Source organism: Erithacus rubecula (genome assembly GCF_903797595.1).
Source record: "Erithacus rubecula genome assembly, chromosome: 1".
Lineage (NCBI taxonomy): Eukaryota > Metazoa > Chordata > Aves > Passeriformes > Muscicapidae > Erithacus > Erithacus rubecula.
This window is the reverse complement of record NC_136658.1, coordinates 37,649,303-37,673,996: the sequence shown is the minus strand read 5'-3', so window position 1 is coordinate 37,673,996 and position 24,694 is coordinate 37,649,303. Positions and strand designations below refer to the sequence as shown.

The 24,694-nt window shown below is 38.5% G+C and overlaps 1 protein-coding gene across 2 annotated transcripts in view; it reads right to left on the bottom strand.

Annotated features, from left to right (window-relative positions):
- Window positions 1–20,145, bottom strand: part of CNTN5 (contactin 5) — a 584,072-nt gene extending 563,927 nt beyond the window's left edge. The window contains exon 1 of one of the 2 annotated variants that reach the window (XM_079302225.1): window positions 19,851–20,145. The gene's annotated coding sequence lies outside the window, so the exon portion shown is untranslated. The remainder of the gene's footprint in view (window positions 1–19,850) is intronic. The other variant, XM_079302226.1, reaches the window with a different exon arrangement.
- Window positions 20,146–24,694: the final 4,549 nt, after the last annotated feature.

Sequence of the window (24,694 nt, the reverse complement as noted above, 5' to 3'; positions counted from 1 at the left end):
TCCTGGTGCCACTTGAGGCCTTTTACCCTTGTCCTACCATTTGCTGCCTGGGAAAAGAGACAAACCTTCTTTCAGGCAGTTGTAGAGATAGGGAGCCCCTGAGCCTCCTTTTCTCCAGGCTGAACACCCCCAGCTCCCTCAGCTGCTCCTCACAGCACTTGTGCTCCAGACCCTTCCCCAGCTCCGTGTCCCTTCTCTGGACACGCTCCAGCCCCTCAGTGTCTTTCTGGCAGTGAGGGGCCCAGAGCTGAGCACAGCATTGGAGCTGTGGCCTCAGCAGTGCCCAGGGCAGGGGGACAATCCCTGCCCTGCTCCTGCTGCCACACCACTGCTGACACAGGCCAGGGTGCCACTGGCCTTCTTGGACACCTGGGCACACCCTGGATCATGTTCAGCTGCTGTTTGCCAGCACCTCCAGGTCCTTTTTCACTGAGCAGCTTTCCAGCCACTGCCCCCAGCCTGTAGCACTGCAGGGGGTTGCTGCGACCCAGGTGCAGGACCCAACCTTGATGGCAATACAATCGTGTCTAGATCCCTTGGTGGAAGCTCCCTGCCCTCCAGAAGATCAACACTTCCACCCAACTTGGTGTCATCTGAAAACAGAGGGTGCACTCAATCTCCTCATTCAAATTGTTGATAAAGACATGAAACAGGGTTGGCTCCAACACTGAGCCCTGGAAAACACCAGCTGTGACCAGCCCCCAGCTGGATGTAACTCCAGTCACTCTGAGCCTGGCTGTCCAGACAGTTTTTTACCCAACAAAGGGTACTCCTGTCCAAGCCACACATAGCCTGTTTCTTTAGAAGAGCACTGTGGTAAAAGGTGACACAGGCTTTATAAAGTCCACATAGACAATAACCAGAGCCTTTCCTTCATGTTCCAAGCAGGTCACTTTGTCATAGGAGATCAGGCTGATCAAGGAGGACCTGCTTTTCATAAACCTATGCTGGCTGGGCCCGATCCCGTGGTTGTCCTGCATGTTCTATGTGATTGCACTCAAGATGATCTGCCCTGTGTCTTTCCCCAGAAACAAGGTCAGGGCTGTAGTTCCCCAAATCCTCCTTCTGTCATTCTTATAGATAGATGTCATACTGGCCAGTCTCCACTCACCTGGGACCTCTCCATCTAGCCAGGGCTGCTGGGAAATGATCTGCTATGCAAATGCTGTCAGATGCTGGGAGTTTCTAGGTGTGTATGAAGTTTTAAAGGGAAGCACAAACAGAAAGGAGATGAAAACAGTACATCTAGAATGGACTGCATTCCTTTGAAAGTTACAATAGGTGATGTGCTGAAATACCAAAACTGACATAATAATTGCCTACATTTGAGTAAGTAAATATTTCCTGATCCTCCCCAGTGTAATTGACGATTATCTTTCCTTCAGTATCTTTCCTGCCTGTACTTTTAGAAATAAAATTTAGAGGAAGGACACATGCTGGGACATAACATGTCCCCTCATGCTGTAGGTCAAATAAAATACTGTATTAAAAGTGTAATAAATTAAGTTAGATTTTCAGAAGTGTATTATTTTATGCTGTGTCAGCTAAACCTATTTAAAACATAAAGCAGAAAGACATCATCTGCCACAGATGGAGGACAAAAAGACAGCCACTGGCAGCTTAGCCTTTCTGAAAGCCACTTATATTTGGTATCTGAATTTAGGTTTTGGAGCCTAGCTCTGTGCTCTCACCAAATACCCTTAATTTTTTCAGATTTTTTTAAATAAAAGAATCCCCATTCAATAAAAATAAACATGCTTCACATTTCCTGCAACAATTTATATAACTTATCTTAATGTTACCATATGATTTATAGCAAATGGATATTATTACTTTGTTTGCTGTGCTTTTCTCATCACAATAGTTGTGCAAAATGTGGTGCTATGTCCCATGATCTGCCTAGAGATTTTGGATGTCCATGCTGAAGCTGAATCTTTGGAGTCACCTACTTAACACAAGGGCATATGCAAACAAGCCTTCTGTCACTCCTCAGGCCTCTTGCCTTTTCCCACAGCTCTCTGACAGCATCATTATTGGAGATTTACCATGCACTTTCCCACCCAGTCCAATTTCCTCCTTCCCTCCCACCCCAACATTTCACTGTGCTTATGCACATTAAATAAGAAGGCATTTAACCTTAATTTTCTCTCCTTCTTCCTTGAAACATACTGTCAGTCTTTTCTGAGCAAAAGTCCAAGGGGAATGTTCTCACACTGCTGAAAGAATGACTAAATCTCCCAAATTAAATAGTATTACTTAGTGAGTAACTCAAACGGTGTACCTCATATTTAAAGAGTCATTTATTGCTGTTACTTCTGTTGAGCATCTTTCTTCTTAATACAAAACTACAAGTCTACTTGGTGTCCTATTCATTTACTGTGCAATCAGTGCATAGTGAATGTACACAGGACCTTGTAAAAATAATGTAGTGTCCAGCAAGATGTGATATTTTATGCCAGCCCAACTATTGGCAGTGTTTCCACTGATTTACAGGGTATTTTTTAGCCTTCAGAAATGGAAGAGAGAATGCTAAAGTAGAGGGTTTGCAAATTAAATGGAAAAACCTAAGGAACACTCATCTTCCCTTGAAAAATTCTTGTGTGTGAGGAAATGAAAATTTGCATGCATTCATATTCCAAGGAAATGACTGGGCAGAGGATAATATCCCTCCTTGAATTTTAAAGCTTTCAGACACTTCAGACACAAACATTTCTAACTATTTTTAATAAAATTTCTTTGTAGATAATGTGTTTGACTCTTACTGGAACACCTGCTTCATAATGCTCAATCATGACATTAGAAAAATAATTAAAATATATTAAATTCATAATACTCCATTGTTCTGTGTAATGCAACATTTAGTGCTAAAGAGCAGCTATTGTATGACACTTCCAGTGAATGGAGCCAGAATGTCTGGTCATTAGATGATAGCAGCAATATTTTAGGTAGTAAGCAGATGTCAAATGAATTCATCAATACAAATAAAAATCTGCTTAACAGGATCTAAACTCCATCTTTTAAAGCATCAGTAATTTAATTATGCTTTCCATACACAAATGACAAACTTGTATTTTTTACTGGAAATGACTTTTGGGTTGGAGTGCTAAAACAATAAAACAAGGAAAGAAGGAAATTAAGCATTCAGGAAAGCCTGCAAAGGCTTTCCAGAAGAGGAAGCACAATTCCTCTTTAATTTGGGATGAGTTGCAGAACCCTTCCATAACACATTTGCCATCATCTTCTGGACCACTGGTACAGTGAAAATGGCACTGCTACAGTGACACCCAGTAGAAACACACACATAACACATTTCCCTCTTGATAGTTCTCTTAAATAAAAATGTTAGATGGTATAGTATAGTATATATTTATAACTGAAGAACATAAAGTAATTAGATTACTCTGTTGCTTTTTCCATAGTGTTGTTTTTCTCGCTTGCATCCTTCCTTTTTTAATGATGCCTTTCCAGGAATTAAAATGGAATGAAAGCTCATGGGCCTGTTTGAATCTGCATAATACCATCCCAGATGCTCTGCTTTATCTTTGACCTTCAGTAACAATTAGGCAAAACATACTGTTTAATTTGCAGGTCCACTTTTTAAAGAAGAATAGAGAGTCTTGGACTACACAGAATAGAATTTAACAAAATTCTGACCACGTAGTCTGAAATACCATTCCCGTGTACTTCTGTCATAAAAAATTGCCATCTAATTCTTTTTTCTTCTAATAGTGGTTCTCCTAACATGTATTCCAATTTGTTTAGGTTTCTGACTGCTGTGACAGCTTTCCTCAACATTCTTTCTGGTGCAGAATCCTGCAAAAGGATTCAATAAAACAAACAAAATTACTATCTCTGTATAAATTGCATTTTCTACCCATTACTGATGTATTGCCTCTGTATTATACTACAAATATCCTTCTTTTTGATGCTCTTTGAGCTGAATTGTTCTCTTTCACAAAAAATATCTATGTAGTGACCAATTTTGCCCTATCCTTTCACAGAACTAAGGGGGCTTTCCCCTTGACTCTCCAATACTCTCAATGTGACTAGTTAGAAATTCTTCCAGATAAAATTAAACAGATATTTTTCCCCTTTTTTTTTTTTTTTTTTTCTCTGCCCTCTGGACTCACCTTGCTATAATAATATGCTGGCCTACTTCTTTCTCTTTAACATACTTTCAATAGTTTCATCATAGTCAAATAATTATTGATATCAAGTCTTCAATTAAAGTAATAAAATTATCTTTGGCTCTTTTGTAATTATACTTGTTCTGATTTTTTCTTGTCTACCACTCTGCAGACAATTTAAATATCACCTACATGATCCAGTTCATCATTTACATTTGCTTGAGGCTTACCAGATTATCGACTGTGGTCCCTTCCACCTTTATCTTTCTGTGGTATGTAAGATCACATATACTTCATTAGTTTGAGCTTCCTTGGTATAGTGAGAGTTTATTGTAAAAATCTGAACAAATTGTCCATTGTGTAAAAGGGGTAGACTGTAATTAGGAGGTGCTTCTAGTTGTAGTTTTCCAGCTGTGAGTGTGCTACCTACAATCACACTTTACAATACATTGTAGGCAGGTTGGCTTGGGGTGAGGTGATCTGCAAGAGGCCAGTTTGCTGCAGATATGAACTGCAGTTCACATCTTTCCTTCATAGTTCCTAAGTGAATGAAACAAGAATTGGAGATAAACTAAATAAAACTTTGGGAGACCATAGAAACTTAAGGTTCATCTTGGAGTGCTTGGATCTACTGCTGGCTGTTTCATTATTTTCTATATAGATACATTTCTGGCAGTACAACTGAGGACTCACTCTCAGTGATTCAATTCTTAGGAGCAATGAAGCTTCCTCCAGCACTGAGCTGAAAGCTTCCTCTGTCTCCACTCAGCAGCAACTACCTAATTCCTTCCTGCACAATCAGGGACCACTAACCTGCTATGGCAATGTACCATACCTGTGTGTTTGCCCCTTCCCTGGTTCCTCACAAAACTAAACCCCAGGCTCAGACTTGGGGAATGGCTCAAGCTACAGATTGTCCAGCAATGAAACTTATCCTCTTGCATTTCAATAGAATGAGTCTGTACTTTTATTTAAAATATATAACTCTCCAAAGAAGAGATACAGTGATATGCACTGGGCCAAACTGTGGTAACCTCAACAGGATACAGGTCTTGTCCTGGTCATCATTGTTTGCCTCTGGGCATCTACATGGTGAACATACAGATTTTAATTGGCTTTTTTCTGGCATCTAACCCTTACTCACTATATTTTACAGTGAGTCTCAGTGATAGAAAAGGTTTCAAGATTCTATTCTGGTAGCCAAAAGCACTGATAATGATATATGACACTTTTAATAACCTTACTAATTAGCCTATTCTTTCATAGGTTCACGTGCCAGTGTAGATAACATAGAGCATGTTAGGAAAAATAGCAAAATAAAAAAGAGGCTTCAGGTGCTGCTTTGTCATACTCATAGCCTGGACTTTCTCTGCAGCAATTAGCCTCCAAATTTTCAAACCAATTTTTAATTTTCACCTAGAGAATTAATAAAAAAGTAGTACATTAAAAGTTGCATCCATGATATGCTCCCCTTTTTTATTATTCCTGTTGATTTCTGAAATGATCATGATAGGAGAAGAAAGGATGTGCTAATGTGTCATAAAACTGAATTATTTTAGTGACTGTGTCCACAGCCAACAGCTGGCCCTCTGGTATCAACTGAGGCTTTCATGTTGCCAGAAGCCTTTTGAATATTAAAAGCTGGTCTTTAGACAAATTATTTTCCTTCTGTGACTGGGTCCAGACGGGCCATTGTCCATTCAAAAAATGGACAAAGTGCCCACTGTTTTCATGTGCTCCACATGTATTGCAATTACTGCAGTTCCTCTGCATGGCTCTTGTTTACATGTAGAACCTGGCCTTAACTATTCAGAGCTACTGGCTTATGCACAATGATTCAGAGAATTCCCTGATCCACATCACTGAAATTCATTGTTGCATGCAGAAGTGTGCATGGGTGGGAACATATGCGGGTGTTTGTAAATAAATCCCTTCCCAGCCCCTTAGTGATGTAGTGACCCTGTAGCTGGTGCTATGAAGCAGGAAATCCAATTATGCCTCACTTAGCATGCATAACTAAAAATATTTTTATTGGTCATAAAATTATCCAGCCCTTTCAAAAATCAAATCTATGAACTATGTGACTGTACTCCTCAGGTTGACTTCATGCTGTGTGAGGAAGTGCTTCTTTTAATTTGTTTTAACTCTGCCTGCATTACTGTAGGCTGCACTTTGGTGTGAGAGAAGGTGGGGGCGAAGTGGCTAATTTTCCTTCTAAAATATCTGGGAATTTTTGTCTGTGAGCAACCTCCAGAAGTGCACAGATCCTTCACATACACTCTATGGCATTTCCCAAGTCAAAGCAAAACAACAACAATCACCACCAACAACAATATCTGTTTTCCAAATGTGCACTAAAATGAAATGTCAACACTTTGATGAACAGCTTTTGTAGCAAAACAGCATGTATGTGACCAAATGGCAACAGACCACTGTTTATACGAAAAATGAGCATCTTGAAATAAAATTACTCTGAACTGCAATATTCCATGCTATTATATAAAAAAGTCCCCATTAGAGCCAATAGCAAGCCACATTATCTTTTAAAACCTTGAGCATACACAGATTCATCATATTGACAAATGAAGTAGATGAGAGTTAAGAAAGATCACCAGTATTTACTGTGCTGTGAATTCCTCTCCTAAAACTTCAGTTCTAAGGGAAACAATCACCCACAGAGCCACAGTGGACAGACTGAAAACCACAGAGGTTTCAATGACAAGGCACCCGTGTTCAGCCCAGTGCTCTGGAGTATCTTCTTTCTCTGGCTGGAGGGATATTTTATCTCCACTAAAATAAATTCTTTCCTCCAATTCAGCACCTTGGTAATATGAGCCTTGACATGATTTACTTCAATTTTCCCATAAATATCCTCTGAACATTAACTTCTATAAATGTATTTCAGGACACAGGTCCTTGAGGATGCCTGCACAAGGTAGTTTATTTGTATTTGGAGAGTAGAAAAAAATGTAGCATTTGTGAATTTCCCCATGCTGCTAGTAAACTAGACAAGCTTAATGGTGCAGTAAAAAGCATATTAATCAAAAGTGCAAGTAATATTTTTAGATACTGGTAGCAGAGGTTACAAATAAGACAAACCCAATCCCAGTTGAGACTGAATGCATGAAAACTGTTTCCTAGCTGGTTACTCTCCCTTACTGAGGAGAGTCATGTCTCAGAAATCACAGGTAACAATCACAACTCAAAATCTTTTGAATTTTACTTGCAATTCTGGAAAAAAAAACCAACCAACAGTGCCTTTCCTTGTGCACTCATGCATACATGCATTTGAAATAATGGCTTGGGATGCAGACGAATTGGGCTTGGCAGTCTTGGGTAGTTAAAGATCCCTTTCACCTCTCATTGGTTCACACCTCATCTAGTACAGGCTCTGCAAACTACCCAAAAATTGTAAACTGCTATTCCAAAAGGTATATACCTTATCTCCCATGAAAATCTGTTACTTTTTCTTTTTTCTTAGTCAGCCATGAACATTAAATATCATACAATAAATCTGCCTATTCTGAAAGCTCATGGATTTTATTACCTTGGCAACAAAGTGATCTGTTCTAACTGCTTTTTGCTGCCAGTTTTAGAGTTTCTGTGTCACAGAAAAAGCCATGAAGGGAGGATGAACAATTAACTGACTTCTTCCCTTATGCTTGCATCATCAGTTTCTACAGATGGGAGAATGGATTCAGCGTGAAAATGAGGTCCTCAGTTGCTCAGAACCAGTTGTAGTTAATAGATGAACTGGATTAAAAATAGATTTTTCAGTTTCATGACAATCACCAGCAAAATCCCAGCCAGGAATGGAATGTTATTTTCAATATATCAAAAGAACATTTTTAATTTGGAAAAGAAAAACAAAGTGAAAGAAGTTATTTGAACAAAATAAAGTGTTCATTTTTTTCACATTCATCTTTGGATTTTCATTAACAAATAAGCACCCAAATGTGGTCAAAGATTATTAGAAATGAATAATTTAAAAAAATTAATCACTTCATATGGAAGCTCCTGTAAGTCTCCCTTTTTCTTAAATGACTGTGATAATCTACTCTCCTGAAAAAAACAAATGGAGCCATATTTTTCTGAGTATTTTATGTCATTGAAAGGGAACTACATTTGACTGAATCAAAGAATTGTTTAAAATTTTTATGATGCATTTATCAGATATTCAATGTTTTTGTGATTTTTATAATAAGAAAAATAAAACCTGATAGAAAAGATATATTGGGGTTTTCAAGATGTTATCTACAAAAATAAAGACATTTTTAAGATTAAGGAGCATGCTTCTGAATGTTTCGGATAGAAATATAAAATGGCTATAATTCAAAAGTACTATTCCATGCCATGAAGAAAACATGAAGTAATTAACATTCTTTTTTTTCAAGGTACTTATTCAGGACTACACCTAAGGTTGTTTCACTGAAATGCAGTCAAGGTTTGTTAAGTGTAGGCTTAATTCAAGATTGTGTACGAAGTTTCTCAGGACATGTACATGTTTCCCTGGGACAAAGCTGCAATCTACTGCATACTCTACAGCATGCTCAACATATAAACTCTGACTGCTTTCCTGGCAGGATCTGGATCTCCTCTTCCCCAGACAATCAATATTGAGAAGAAAAAGACAATAAATTTCACAAAAAAAGACTTTTCTTCATTTTTATTGCCCTGCATATACAGAGGAATTAATCATTACCTGAGATTTAAATGTACAGGAGACACTTGCCTCCTGTAGGACCTCAAATGGAGATCTAACTAATCAGTTAGTCATTGAGCTGTGTAAGACACTTTTCTATGCTCTCCCCCTCCTCTCTGATTTTTTTTACCGTTCCTTTTCTGACAGCTCCTACCTTTTCATACCAACATTTTTAATATTCATTTTAGCACATCATTTCATGCAGCCCTTGCTGGTTAGAAGTAGATACAGGAGCCTACCTTTTCTCACAGCTCAGTTTTCTTGCTTGAATTATCAGGCTAACCTGGCACTTCCCAAGAATTGATTGGTCACTCAGATAAGTGGCACCACACCATTCATAAAGTGAAACCTCAAGTGTTTGTTTACTCTCTGCTAATTATTTTAGTTCAAGCAGGCAGACTCAACTGCCTACATTATTAATTAAACCTGTAAAAATGAGCTAAGGACAGGAAATGTTTTTCTTGCTGTTAGCCGTGCTAAGATTAAGCAGCAACTCTCATTAGCTCTAAGAGGAAAACCTTTCTCTCCAAACTGCAGCAATATAAAGCTAAAAAAAAATCATATCTGTTCATATTTCCAAGTAATTTGGAGAGAAGATTAATGATTGTGAAATCTCAGATGTTAACCATTTTTAGCAGGTAAAAGTAATGTTACTAATTTACTGGTGTTTCTGACTATCTTTGGTTTGAAGTACTGTTCTCTAAAGTAGCAGGTTTTAACACTGAAGAGTTTGAAGGTTTTCTTAAAGAAAAATGGACTGAATAGACTGAAAATAGAAATATATTGAATATATTTTACGGAAATAAAAAAGTTTACCCAAAGGCCATACAATAGCAATATATAATATTCCCCATGTGATTTCTACGAGTGATCTATTTCTTTACAACTATTTTTTTGCTATAGGAACATCATCATTGGGTTTTGTGATCAGGAACACTATAATGTGGTGGAAACCCCAACAAAATTCACATTAATGCTGAAAAGGATTGTGTGAAAACACAATTAGAATTATGTGGTTTTCAAAAAATTTTGATAGTTTCATTGCACTACCTGAAGCAATAGAAGATTCCTCAGCTGGTATTTTCCATCATGACCTGAAACTACATTTGAGTCTGTCAAAAGTTTCACACAATGGTTGAGTGTTGATTTGCAGTTTAGGGCTAGAAACACTCAAATGTCTCATTTTTATTAGATACAAGGGGACAGATCCAAAGGGAAGAGTCTAGTTATAGCCTGCAAAAAGATGGGATAGATATCAGCACACAGGTCTGTGAACTACAACTTTTGAGTGCCACAGAATATAAAGCCTACCACTCTGCTGTGTCTCCACAGGACTCTGGAGCCTAATTACAGAGCTGTATGAAAAAGTTCTACTCGTCAGCAGAACCAGCAGGAGGGGGAAAAAAATCATATTTTTGCACATACATAGAAGAATAAAATATTTAGGCAGAAAATCATCATTGCTGCAGATGAACACTTACAGAACAAAAATGGGTAATTTTTTGTGCAGCTCTACTTGTCACTAGCATAGCCAAAATACATTTGGTAGCAGATTTAAAACCCAGCTTAGAATTCCTCAGTCACTGCCACTGGCAAAATGTGCTTCATAGAGTAATAGTGGTTGAGGATTGCAGGAAAATTCAAGGTGGGGAAGCGGTCCTAAAATAAGCAGTCAGGATTCCTCCAAATTTGGCATTGCTTATGACAGCACAGAATTTGTCTCTTGATGGTTTTGAGTCCTTCTGAGTAAAGACAAGCCTGATGACAATCACAACAAGGCAAAATGTGAGGATCTGACCCTATTGAGGCAATGAGGAAAGAGATATAGAAGAGGCATTAAAGAAATGCACAAATTGTTAATGAAAGCAGCAATCAGCAGTTGATAGTGGCCAATAGATTTTAACTGCTCACTTTCATTATATTCAAAAATACACTCTTTAAATGCATGCTTTGAGTAAGAAGAAATATAAGAAAGCTATTCTATATTCAGAACACTTTATATGGATAACTAAATATTTTTAGGAGAGATATAACTTGACAGCATGATTGGCAAAATACTTGATTCCCAATGATGCTCAGGTAAGGACTTTTACCCAGTATATAAACAAATCTCAATTACCTAGAACAGCATTTTGTGTGTGCTGTGCAACCCTGCACAACACTAAGACAGGGATTATCCATTTGCAGGTGCAGGTCTGTGACACAAAAGGTGAATAATTTATGTGGACTTTCCCCTTCTTCCCCTCACTTACCACCAAGCAGAGAAAAGGGGATTCATCACTGCATGGTTCTCACAATTTCTGCACCACCTGGCCTGTGTTTGCAGCCACTCAGTGGAAAGCCTTGCTCTTAAACTCAAGCTGTAGTGACCTGTACTTGCAGCTTTTTCAGTTTTTCTCTTATTCTTGTAAAATGCAGTGTGAATTTCACAGTGAAAGTGCCTTTTTCTTATTACTTTTTTCTTTCTTTTCCCTTGGCATCATCTAATTTGGCAGTTCTTGGAGTGCTAGAGAGTCTCTTTAATGTATCTTAAGGCACAAGTACCCTGACTTTCATGCATTAACAGAATACATTTATTTGCTGCCTTTATATGTGGCAATGGGAACTGATGAAGGATTGTGTTCTCAGTACTTCCCTCATCTCCTTCTTTGTCAAATTACAGAAAAGGCAAACCAATACAAATTAAGAAAACTAATTTCATGCCAGCCAACCTGTGGGAAAACCTCAGGTGATGAGGAAATCAAAGAAAAATGGCAATAAAATAGACTACACTGAAAAGTAGTAATTATAGCTAAAGATATCAATCCAATAATATCTTTAGTACACTAGTAACTAATGAATGAAAAATAAAAATTAGTAGAAAGTCATAAAAATCTACAGCAATAGGACCTTCTGTCCATAATCTGACAAAGTGTCTGTTTTCTTAAACAATGAGAAAGGATTTCTTCCTATATCTTAGTTGTCTTAACATCTGCCTTATATTGTAAAAAAGTAAAACAGCTCTGTTACAGCTCTGTGTTTAGTGTGCTTGATGCTGGAAGCTGATTTTGTTCTGTTTAATTTTTATTTTCAAGTTAATGGATGAAGCCAATTCAAAGAAGGTTAGTTTCAATAAAAGGAAAAAACCTTTGTATTTGCTTTGCTGCTACATCACTGCAATTCTATAATAAACCCAGAAATAATAACTTAAAGTCCAAAATTGCTGGCTTGCATATAGCTATTTACAGTCTGTTTTTTTCCACTGCAAAATATTCCAGATCTTATTATACCACCTACAGGTAGTTTTTAGATAAACTCTTGGGATCCCCTGAGCTTCTCTGTTACTCTACTATAGGTTCCACAGAGCAACCGTGTCCATTACAGATTTTAGAGGTTTCTCATAACCCACACTGCTTTGATTTTAAATCAATCCTCAGAAAAAAAAAGGCTGCTATTTTCTTTACATTTTAGATAATACCTGAAACTAGCATGCAGTTTTGATGTAGGAATTACCTTCAATAAACATTACAAGTGTTCAACTGACTGCATTTTCTCATATGCCAGCTTTTACTTGATGAAGAATGTGACATATGAAACGACTAATCAGTTTCTGTTGAAGCAAAATAACAAAAAGCTATGATAAATTCCTCTTTCACACATCATTCTCATTCACAAATCCAATAATCCTATATAATCATGCACATATTGTTTATAATTTCAACATATTTTTGTAAGCTTCGAAAGAAATCCTTGGCAAATTCCTTTACATTCCTTTACAATTAAAGTTGTGCTTCTTCAAAGGAACTATTGCAAAGATTGACAGGGTAGGAATCTTGATGGTAATTTATGGATACTTAATGAAAATTTACAGAGATAACAGACGTTAAGTAATGACCTTTCAAGTGTAGAATCCTTATACACTTAATGCTTTTCGATTTTCTCAACCTGTATTTATTTTCTAGGGAAGAACTTTGGGTTTTACATGGTTTGAATCAATCATTCTGTCTTGTTTATACTTTGTAGAAAATATGCAAGAATTTAATCCAAATTCAACTGAATTGCTCTGCTTTCAGGCTGCTTATTTTCTCCAGTTGTTGATTAATATGCCCCTTCTGCAAACATCTTCCTCCTACCTGATGCCTTCAGTAATGTCTCAATTCGTTGCTGATGACATTCAAATTTCCTCCAGAGATGCCTTTTGAAGGCACAAACAGAGGATTATGCCCATCAGTGAATGACTCAGGCACAAAGTGATGGATAAGACAAATAAATACTTCGATCTTAGCAATCAGTCAGTTGTGATATGCAAGGGAGAAAACAAAACTGCAGACATTTCAGCTATATATCATGTTTTCTAAATTATCTTTATATTCCAATGCCCCTCTTAATAAATTATCCTCCCTGGTTATCTGATCTGGAATAAATTTTCAATTATGCCTCTTCTCAAATATGTCACAGTCAGTCTTCCTCAGTCTGAAGCTGTTTCAATGTCCAAGAAATATCTTTCCAAAGTCCAGACAGAGGAAATTCTACACAACTGGTTTTGAGTTGAAAAGCTGTGCACACACACATCAGAGAAACTTTATGACATCAGAGAAGTCATGGCTTTATTCCCAGATTCCCTGAGCTGAGTTTTATGTAAGCAACAACAATACATGACACTGCATATGTTACAGGGGAGTAAGAACATTTTGAGCATCTTGCACAGCATGAGACTGAGAATTCAGGACCTTGTATCACCTCAGATGTGCAAAAGTCAAAAGCCAAACAAAGAATAAGGTTGTGGTACAAGAGAGAATAAATTATTTATTTTCTTTAATTCATTCTTTTTGGAATAACAAAACAATTAAAAAGTTTAATAAGGAAAAATTATCTTTTAAAAGAATGTCATGTGGAAATCCACATGCTTGTTTTTAATGAGTTTTGATCTCCATGAAGTTCTGGTAACCTGAATAATAAGTTAAATTAGGAAAGGGGTCTAAAAAGTACACATTTGAGAAGCAATTGTGGACTGCTGCTACAGCCTTCAGACTAATTTTGTACATTTTGTAGCATTTATGTGTGATCATTACACGTCATAGTGTTGCAGATAGTATCTTGGGCTTTTTTCCTGGTGTGGGAGGTGATCTTGAAGACATCTGTACATGATCATGGCAGCATGGCTGTGAAACGCAAATGTCTTCCTCTAGCTATAAGCTCTTCAAAGGTCAGAAATAACAGCAAAAAAAAAAAAAAAAAAAAAAAAAAAAAGGAAGTCTTTGAGTTAAGCCATATGTTCTTTGATTCCGGGACCATTTTTTGTTTACAGCCCTCAGTGCAACACAATCTTGATTTATGAATATCATGCCTAGTTGCCACTATGATGATAAGGTTTATAATGGAATAAAGGACCTTGCTAATAAAAAAATCATCTAGGGCAATCAGAGTTCTAATCTAAATGATATTTAGTGTAGACTTGTGATGTGAGGTAGGTGGTTGAGGCAAACACATTTTAAAGTGGCATCTGCATTTTTTTTAAAATATATGTGAACAGATGTGCCTACAACCTAAAGTAAAAAAAGAAAAATTTAAAATTCATATATACAATTCTTGAACTATGCATCAAAGTAGTCTATATAGTAGGTACAGCAATATACCCGGGAGGGGGTTCAGTTTTTAAAGTGCCACTATACATACAAATTTTAATGTCATTAATTTGGCCCAGAAAGAGGGCTGTACGACAATATTCCAGCCAATGGATACATATAGGAAAGAAATTAGTAAGCATAGGAAAAACAAGCTGAAGGGAATTTTAATTTATCTCTATTTCCTGAACTTCAAATGCGATTTTGTCTATACTAAAATTCCTGTATTGGAAGAAGACAGTTCCTGAAATTGTCAGTATTTTCTAGTTCATCCATTCTGTATATCTTGCCCCCCATCCAAGCCATCACAAGAATAAATATAAAGATAAATAACAATCATGATTATATCATAGTAATATGAACATCACGAAGTTGAATGACTTCATCAAACCAACAGTGGTGAGTATCACCCAAGTGTTGCAGCCTGTCCAGAGTAATTTCTTGGAGTGTCTATAATATTTAACTTTTGGAAAATGTTCACTTCAGACAAAGAGGTAAAACATACTGTGATTTTGTGACTCATGTTGGTGTGATTTTGTTCATTACACTTCAAGCTTATGTGGAGACTTGTGAATAACCAAGAGTAAATGGCACATGAAAGTCTGTGGAGTAAATTAACAGGGACAATGGGTCATCTTTCAGAACACATGATATATGTGTTCTGAAACAGGTAATAATGTATCACCTTTCCCAAAAGTAAATTTCTGTTAATATCCTTGCCATTTACCATTTAGTTTTGAGGGCACAGTTGTGGGGAGAATATTGCAGCAAACATATCTTCTGAATACGTGTCTTCATGGCTAAGCAAGAATTCCAACTTTTCAAGTTTAGTGCCTGAATATCTTCTCAAAATTTTATTATAAGGACATTATGCTCTTAGATCTTAGCTTCTTCTGTTACTATGACCAGTCCTCTTCATTTACCTGCCCATCTGTGCAGCCACTACTCCTGGCTGAATATATAGCAGGGTGGTTACAACTTATAGCAGGAAGGTCACAGCTAAAGGGCAATATCCACCATGTACTCAATGAAGACTGTAAACCCAACAAAAATAAAATGAGATTTGTCAATTCTTGCAAAGTTATGCTATTTGGCAAGGGAGACATCCAAAAGACTGGCCTGATACTATGCCTACATCAATTACAAAGCTGTATATTTAGCCTTGATCAAAATGATTTGAAGGCTAGGAGTCCCAATGAATATACAGTAAATCTTTGACTATTCAAAACTGAACATTTTTCACTCACTAGGAGACTGAAGACCAAGTCCCTGTATGCTGAGAGAAAAGTGGTCATTCTTTACCCCTCTCAGGAACTGCAGTGAACTACCTGCAGTTTGTCTGCTTTTAGTTTCAGCAGCTGAAGGTTCTCCAAAGAAAGTGTTACGTTTGAACACCATTTACAAGAAAACCTTTAAGAGCATGCTGAAAAAGGAAATTCCCAAAAGAGGTTTCTGATGGATGGAAAAAGTTTGATGTATTTTCTATTTCTAGGTATGGGAATGGAGACAAGTTGTCAATTTTTCCCAAGACTGATGTGTAAGTTTGGTCCTGAAGGAGATGTAAAGAGGTGAGCTATGGTGGTGTAACTAGTACATGAGAGCATGCATCATTCTGACATAACCTCATGGCTCTGTAAGCTTAGGAGCTAGTCTGAGTGGATGGCTACACAGAATAAGTATGAGCATGTTGTGATCAAGAACATCAGCTGTAGCATGGATAAAAATTCTAATGTTTTACTACATGAGCAACATACAGAATGTGACACAGTATCTCCCTTATTACACATCCACTTGCAACACCTTAGAATTGATTTGTTGCCTTTATGAAATACAATGAGAAATCATCCTGAACTCTCTTTTAGGAACCAGCATATAAGAAAAGATCAGATTTTCTTATGGTTCAAATATTTTGGGATATTTTCCTAAATCAGCCAAGAAATTAATTATAAAAACAAACTGATTTCATTTCCTTCCACTAACTAGAGTATGTTCCTGTTGCTGCTATTCCAGCTTGCAAAGACACAGAATCATTGGTCTTCTACATATATGTGTGTATAAACACATCTATACATACAAGCACACGTTACGAGACTTTGAAATCTTTAAGCAAAGTAAGAATGTATTTATCTTATAAAGTTATAGCAATTTTGTAATTTTCAAACTCATCCCCTAATAGAGTGTTATTGATCAAAATCTCTCAGGAGATAAGAATCTCTAGGAAGTCCGTCACCTCCAGAAAGAGTGTTTTTCCCATATAATGCACTAAGAAGTTGGTAATCTAGGGTGCAGCAGACCCTGAAAAAAGCATCAGAGAAACCATGCACAGAAGGAAGGAATTATACTGTGAAGCACCATACTATATACCAGTATAGTATCAGCAAGCAAATGTTTTTTCACATTGATTCTCAGGGAATTAAAAATGCAGTATAAACTCTGGTGGATTTTATTTAACATTTCAGAGTAGAAGAAATTGTTCAAATTATTGAGGGTGTTCTGAAACTGAAAGTGTAGTGCAGAAGCTTTAGCAGGAGCATAAGGAGGGAGCAGACCAACAGTAGCAAATTATGCAGTGCATTCATAGGAACTAAAATCTGTGTTGCAGGCTACAAGCAGAAAGGCAAAATCAGTCAGAAGAACTTTTTTTTTTCCAATGCCACTGAACCAATTATCTCATATGGCTCAATACCTTGGTATGTATATTCTTAACATATAGATTTCTATGATGTCTTTTGTAAAGACTTGCATTAATTATTTAAAAATTAGTATTCCTATCATTAAACCAATCAGAAAACTTCCAGTGTGTTGGATCTATTCAGTGGAACAGATTTTTCTATTTTTCTAGCAAATCGGATTTAGCCTTTTTGAACATACCAGATTTGTAACAAGCAGGAAGGAAAACTAGAGCTCAGGCTGTCACTTAAAGCATCATACTTTTAACCTCCTCTTTCCATACAGAGCTCTTTACCTTTACTGACACCCTCTGGTTCCTATGTCTAAGTCAGGTTTGAATTCATTCCAGCACTCCTTCAAAAATTTAGTCTCCAAATCAATATTTTGTGGAGCACAGAACTGGATATTTTCTGAAACTCCCATAAATCATATCACTGATTCCCCAATAGTTCACCATGTCAGCAACTTATTCAGGGGACTCAAGCAAATTTGCCAGTCACGACCTTCCTGTATTCCATCTGTACTAGCAGTCCTCCAAGTTATGCATTTCTTAAAGTTGCCCTTTATTGTTTGGTAACAGCAGAGGTTTTAATCACACTTTCTATCTTAGGTCTTACATTTTTCCTCAAGACCTGTTTTCAAAGCTGCTTTCTTACAAATTCTCAAATAGAACTCAGCCAGTGAGATGTTTTCATTTTCTGTTTTCATTCTTAGCACATCTGCCCTCATTATAAAATGAAATTAAGATCCCTTACCCCAGTATTTTTGCCTAGAATTCAAAATATGACCTTCAGCTTCATATTGACCAACAAAACTAAAACCTACACTTTTTATCTCCCAACTCTCCATAGCTATCTTCACACTTTGATATTATGCTTTGTGAGTTCTGACTTTTTTTGCATGAGCATTGGCTTTGTAAGTGCATGAAACAGAAGTGCTGCTCGTTCAATAGTCCACTTTTAAAACTACTCAGCTGTTATCACCTTCAAGAGTGTTTAACACTTTACCCTCCTTAATATATTTGTTGTCTTCTGAAACTTTGTCTTCTTAACCACATCTTTTAAGTATTCCCATAGTATATCAACAGTATATCTCTCCTGAAGGCCACTGTACATAAAACATTCCTCAGTTACAACAGTTCACATCTCAGTTTTCTGTGTTCCTTTAGCATACCTCAAACTAGTAAATAAGCATTTGTTTTCCCTCATAACAAGGTAGACAAAGGAGGCAGGCTGGGTATTGAAGGTTTTTTGGGGTTTTTTTCATTTTACTTGAAACTTTGTAGGTAAGTGTTATAGTAACTGAAGTCAAATTATTAAATATATTTTTAGAAATTCTACTAGGACATTTGATTTTTTTTTTAAGTAATGACCCAGTTATTGCTAATTCTTTCAATAACTCCTGTAATAACATTAATCAGAATGAACTGATCTTGCACGAATATAGATTGCCATAAAGTACTTCTGAAGGAGTGGTACTATAACTCCACAAGAATTAAAGGCACTTTTATTAATTAGAAAATGTCACTCAAATTTTGCTTATCAGGAATCCTCCCTTAGATTTTAGCTAATAGTGAGTGTGTAGTTTATTTGTAGTTTCAAACTTCAGGGTCTTATCAATAGATCACTGAAGTCTAGGGGAATGCTGGAATTCCTCAAAAAAAAAAAAACAAACAAACAAAAAACAAACAAAAAAAAAAAAAACCTGGCACCAGTTCCTTAATTTACAAAAAAAACCAAAAACAATTCAAATTGTGAATTGTGTCATTCCAAGGAAGCATTACTTTTCAACCAAAAAAAAAAAAAAAAAAAAAAAGCTTTGAAAAAACTTTAAGCTACATTTCTGAAATACTACAACACAGAGAAAACTTAAGTCCTAAGTACTCACATTACACTGTCTTGTCTAACTTCTGTTACATGAAGTTTCTGAGCTTATCTGTTACATTAAGTTTCTGAGCTTAATAGAAATGCAACAAAATGCCTGAAGAAGTCTAGATACAGTCATGGATTTTTTTTTTTTTAATTTAAAAATCTTAAAAAGATGGATTCGTGCTCTCTGTCCCAATGATTCTCATTTCATCTTCTAGCCAGTTCACAGACATTTCACATAGTCTTATTAACTGTGCTCACATCAGAGAGGCAAAATCAGTGCATATTTATCTAATTCCATCTCCTCTGCCTGTCAACAGAAGAGATGGAGAACAGTTCTGGCACTGTACTTTTCTAATTCCAGAGGTAACTGTTTATCCCAAAGCCAAGTATCATTCAAAACTTCAAAACAACACAACTTTCAGTGCATCACTATAAACTCAATACTCTGGGTTATTTCCTGATTCACTCTCAAGCATTAGCATGGTAGCTTTCCCAAACATAAAAAATTAGCACATTTTAATAGGCATTCCTTCTCTGGAGTATGTATTTGTACTAAAAGCCTTACATCTCTCTTCACAACTCATTCACTGCAGTAGTTTGCTCCCTAGTTAAATGACAGGAAGCACATAGCAGATCACAGTAATTTCTGCTTCAACTTTTCTGCTCAATTATGACAATTTCAACATAAGATTCAAAACAAAAAAAAAGGAAACACATAAGCCTGCAGCCCAAAAATGGGATCTCTCACCGTTGCCGGCTTCACAGTAGACTGCTCACAGAGATGCTGCGATGGATATTACAAGAAACAATCTGCACACACTCCAAAGTCTAACCAGGGAAATCAGTGCCTGGCTGGGGGAACGGCAAAGACACTTACCGCGGCTGTGGCACCGTCTCTCTCGCCCTGACTCTCAGTCTCTCTCTCCCATCCTCCTGACAGCCTCAAATATAGCAGTCCCTTATGGTGCTGAGCCTGGGGGAGCAGAGGATTGCAGAGTTGGGGTTTTTCCCTCTTTTCTCTCTCTCTTTATTTTTTTAAACCATCCAGAGGTAGTTCTCCAGACCCAGCCGCCTCTCGTGCCCGGCTCGCTCAGAGATGGACAGCCCCAGGTGAAGGCATCCGCGCCGGCAGCTCCCGCGAGCCCCTCCCGGCCCCGCCGTGCCCCCTCCCGGCGGGGGGACCGAGGCGCCTCCCCCGGCTGCTCCCGGGGGGCGGAGGCTCTGCCCGCCCCTGCCTGCACGCGTGTGGATGTACAGATGCTGTGGATGTGTGTTTATGTGAGTGCCATCGCGCACCGCCGCCCGCAGCTCGCCCCTACCCCTGGGCGCGCAAGGATCCCCCTCCTCCCGCTCTCCTCCTCCTCCTGCTCCTCTCCGCGTTCCTCCCAGATTTTCTCCTCTTCGCTCCTCTGCCCTGGAGCGTGAAGGCAAGAGGGCAAGTTGGCGAGCGCTGTCCTCTGATCTCCTGCTCCTCTAACCCGAGACACCAGCTTCTTCCATCCACCACCTCCTGACCATCCCCGCCTCTCTCCTCACCCCTTTCCCCATCCTCCTTCCAGATGGATTGTTTTTTTAACATTTTTATTTTTTTTTTAATGCGTTTTATTCCTCTCCAGCGGTTATGACCCTCCCTACCCCCGCGCTCTGCAGCCAGAGCCGAGAGTCCGGGAGCCGCGGCTGCTGCCCGCACCGCTCCGCACCATCCCGCACCGCTCCGCACCATCCCGCGCCGCGCCCGCTCCTCTACGCCGCGGCTGCTGCCCGCACCGCACAGCACCGCTCCGCACGGCACGGCACCGCACCATCCCGCACCGCACCGCGCCCGCTCTTCCTTTACACCGCGGCTGCTGCCCGCACCGCACCGCACCGCGCCCTCTCTTCCTTTACACCGCGGCTGCTGCCTGCACCGCACCGCTCCGCACCATCCCATCCCGCCCCGCAAGGCGCCGCGCCGCGCCCTCCCCTCCTTTACGCCGCGGCTGCTCCGGCTCAGGCACACCCGGGGCAGCCAGCACGGGGCCGGCAGCCAGCACGCCGCGGCTCCGGCGGCCGGTTCCCGGGCCGCTCCCTTCCCCGCAGCCCGGCCGCGCTCGGCCGCACCCCGCGGAGCAGCCGGTCCCGCAGCGCCGCCCCGCCCGGCCCCGCAGCGCCCCGCGCTCTCCCCGGGGCAAGGCTGCCGGCGCCGCGCCGCCACATCAGCATCCTGACGGGCTTGCCTCGGCGACTCCATCCACCCACACAGACACTGCGCTCCCACTCTTTTGCCTCTCCCCAACGGCTGTCCTAGGACACAGGCTGATTCTAAACCTTCCTTTATTCTTCTTTTTTTTTTTTTTTTTTTTTTTTTTTTTTTTTTTTTTTTTTTTTTTTTTAGTGCTTTTCTGCCCTTTTATGCTTTTCTTTCATTACCTTTCCCCTCCTTTGCCTTCCACAAGTAGTTTGGACTCTTTTTTTAACTTACACATCAACTGAGTAGTGATTGCATAATTCCTATTCTCTGAGATTTTCTCTGCTTCAGCAATTCCATTTCAATGCTTTCTGAACTTCTGTGGTTGAGGTTCAAATATCTGTGTTGTGGGTGTGCATTTCTCTTTACTTTTGTTTGTTTGTTTGTTTCTTTTTTCTATCCCAGATAGTTTCTGGCTAATTTTTAAAAATTTACCTTTATGTGGTTTAGATACAGGAGAATGAAGATCTGGATTAATTCTGGGATTTACTGGGGGTTCTTACACAACTCTAGTCTTAAATTGGCAGTACTAATATGAGTTTTTTCTCTGTCTCTTATATTGAAGCCTCTAGCAAGATAGGATTCTAGTGAGGAGTGACACAGTTTTATATACTTTTGTGGTCCTGTATTACATATGGAAGTCCGTCAGAGGATTTGCACCCAACATGGTGTTCAGTCAATTCTGTCCACTACTGCCAGTGAGAATAAGTTGGAAAAAAACCCTCGCTTTCAATTCCTTTTTTTTAAATTATTATTCTAAGATTGTGAATTTCTGTTCTTCCATCACCATCTCCCAGTGCCTTAACTATCATAGTGGAAGAGTGAGAGTGACTCCACCATTAGAAATAAATGGACTTTTTCCATTTACTAACCTATACAAACACAAAAGACACTTGTCTCCACAACTGTGGATGGGTCTTCAGACATATTTCTGTTAGGCAAGTAATGTTACAACTTGACATGTCAAAGCTTCCCTTCATTGACTCAGCTCACAGAAAATTATCATCTGGTCATTATTTCCAGTGTTACTAGGTTACAAGACAGCATTTAATCAGAAGCCAGGAATAGTGACTGCATTAATTCTGGTCTTATGAATAACTTACTAGGCTCCATTTCTTAATATTTCCGACATGAGCGTTAAAGCTAGAAGCATTTTTGCTATGTTTGGTTTTTTTTGCACATACTATATCTATTTGCGACAATAGTGAGGAATTATTTGCAAGGAGGTGATTTTTATTGGTTACTTTTTTTACAGGTAGAGAAGGAATTAAAAGAAATGCAGATTTCCTTTTTTTTTTTATTTTTATAAAGTCATTAAGACTTGACTTTACAGTCTTGATCATCCTTTGTGAAGTTTATAGGGTAACTTAGAAAAACTACTTCATGGCACCCATGCCATACACATTGGGTTGCATACTGTTTTTCTTCTAGCTCACTTGTACTCAAAGTTCTTGTCAAAGTACATGTTTCTTATGTATGGCAGCTTTTAATGTTTGCTTCCTTCTTTTTAACTTCACATCAGCAATATTTCTACAAGGAGCTATTTTTCTGTTTTCCTCCAATATAATCAGGAATTAAGTGGATTTGTATGAGTACTAGTTTTATCTTTCTTTGGAAGAAAAGTGGCATGTAGGTTTTAAACAGGTTAAAATTTCATTTGATTTTGTGTATCCTTTGCAAGGTCAGTTCCTGCTCTATACCACCACTCTAAGATTGTGAATTGTTTCAAGGCATGTATATTCAGTGTTTAGTTCATGGCCACTATAATCAGCATAAACAGTACTCTGTTATAGTACTATTATTGCTATACACTTTAGGACAACCTGGCTGAATTTTGCATATCTAGTCTAGTTGTCTGACTGTCTGTCAAATAACATCTTTTTCCCGTGTCTGCAGTGGACAAGCAAACAGATGCAGCACATCTGCAGTCTGAATAATTTCTGATCTCTTTTCTTATTTGTTTTGTGCTTCTTTTCATTCAGTCTCTCTTCTTTTAGGCAGAGTATAATGTTTTTTGGGTTTTTTTTCCACATGGACAGCTATCTGAGAAGTATCATTACTATTGAGATATTTCACTGTACTTTCTTGACCGGTTGTAGAAAATAAGATACAAAATTTTGAAGAAAACGATTAGCTGTACAATTTTCTCCACCTCATCTGTGTCTGCAAGAGCACTGGAGGTGTATCTCTAGAGATAACAAAAGCTTCTCTTGCTCTTCCCCTTCCATTTATGAGAAGCTCTCTCAGGTACCTGGAGGACAGTATTTGAAAATAATAGTTTTTGAGACGTGTACATTGGCCCTGTTTTAGTACGCAGCTGTGAAATTTTAGTGGCAACCACTATATTTTGTCCTCCCCTAGAACATCTGGATAGACTCCTCATGGCTGTATAATTAGTGTTATAAGAAAATTTTCTAGAGGGATAAGCAGAATTGTGTGTAAATTTGATGCATAATTCTTCAGGCCTTCGGCAAACAGCAGAAGATTCAGAGCCTATCATGAAAGCTTTCAGTTATAGCAGATAATTAACAGACTGGAGACGTTAGCAATGGGAAGAAGTTGCTGCATAAAATTAAAAATAAAACCCCAAGCTCTGGGGACTTGAGCCTCTTAAATTTTCAGAAGTGCAAACAGATGACATCTGGTCCAACATAAAGACTGGGAGAAAGTTAACCTATCTGAAAAAGTTTTGAAGCAGCAGAATGAAGCATGTTTTGTATCACAGCTTTATAGCATGCCACAATGGTCGTTATGATTTTGTAAGAGAAACTTGTAAACTGAATGCATTGTTTCATTGAGCAATGGCTTGAGAAGATGACAAAACTGCACTGCAGTTGGTCAAACAACTTAAGGATGATGAGGCTATTCTGTTTCTTGGTGAACAACACCAGTGTAAATTTCCACTGCTGCCTGGTTGAAGAGAAAATGATCTGGGTTCTATATATTTTGATATAGTCAGGTATGGGCAGTATGTTGCTACTGAAACAATGATCATCAAAGAGGTAAATAGCAATGCTGTGGTATTCAGTTGTTGACAGGAGTGGACAGGCTGAGTGCTCCCTTGTCTCTGCAGAAGCCACAGGCTGTGGGAGAGACATGGGGAAGTGACACGTGAATATCTGAATATAACCATATATCAAACTCTCACATACATTGATGCTCCATTGCGCGTTTCTGGTTCTGTAAGGAACTGGTTCAAAATTAAACCAGAGGAGCAGGTTCCTAAATTTCAGTCTTCTGGCTGCTGCCAGGAGCAAGGATGAACTGATCATCCTCTTTTCTGTGCATGCTCTGTGCAAGTTCAATACAGTTTTGTACTTCCAGAACAAAGTCAGAACAAAGAGAAGGGATTTGCAGATTCTTATTTTCTCCTGGCTTTCATAACCTTATGAAGAGCATGCCTAGGTAAGCTGTTATGAAATACATTGCATTGTTTCTGATGCTGTGATACAGCTACATGCTGGGAAAAGCAAAACCATAATTTTTTTTTTTTT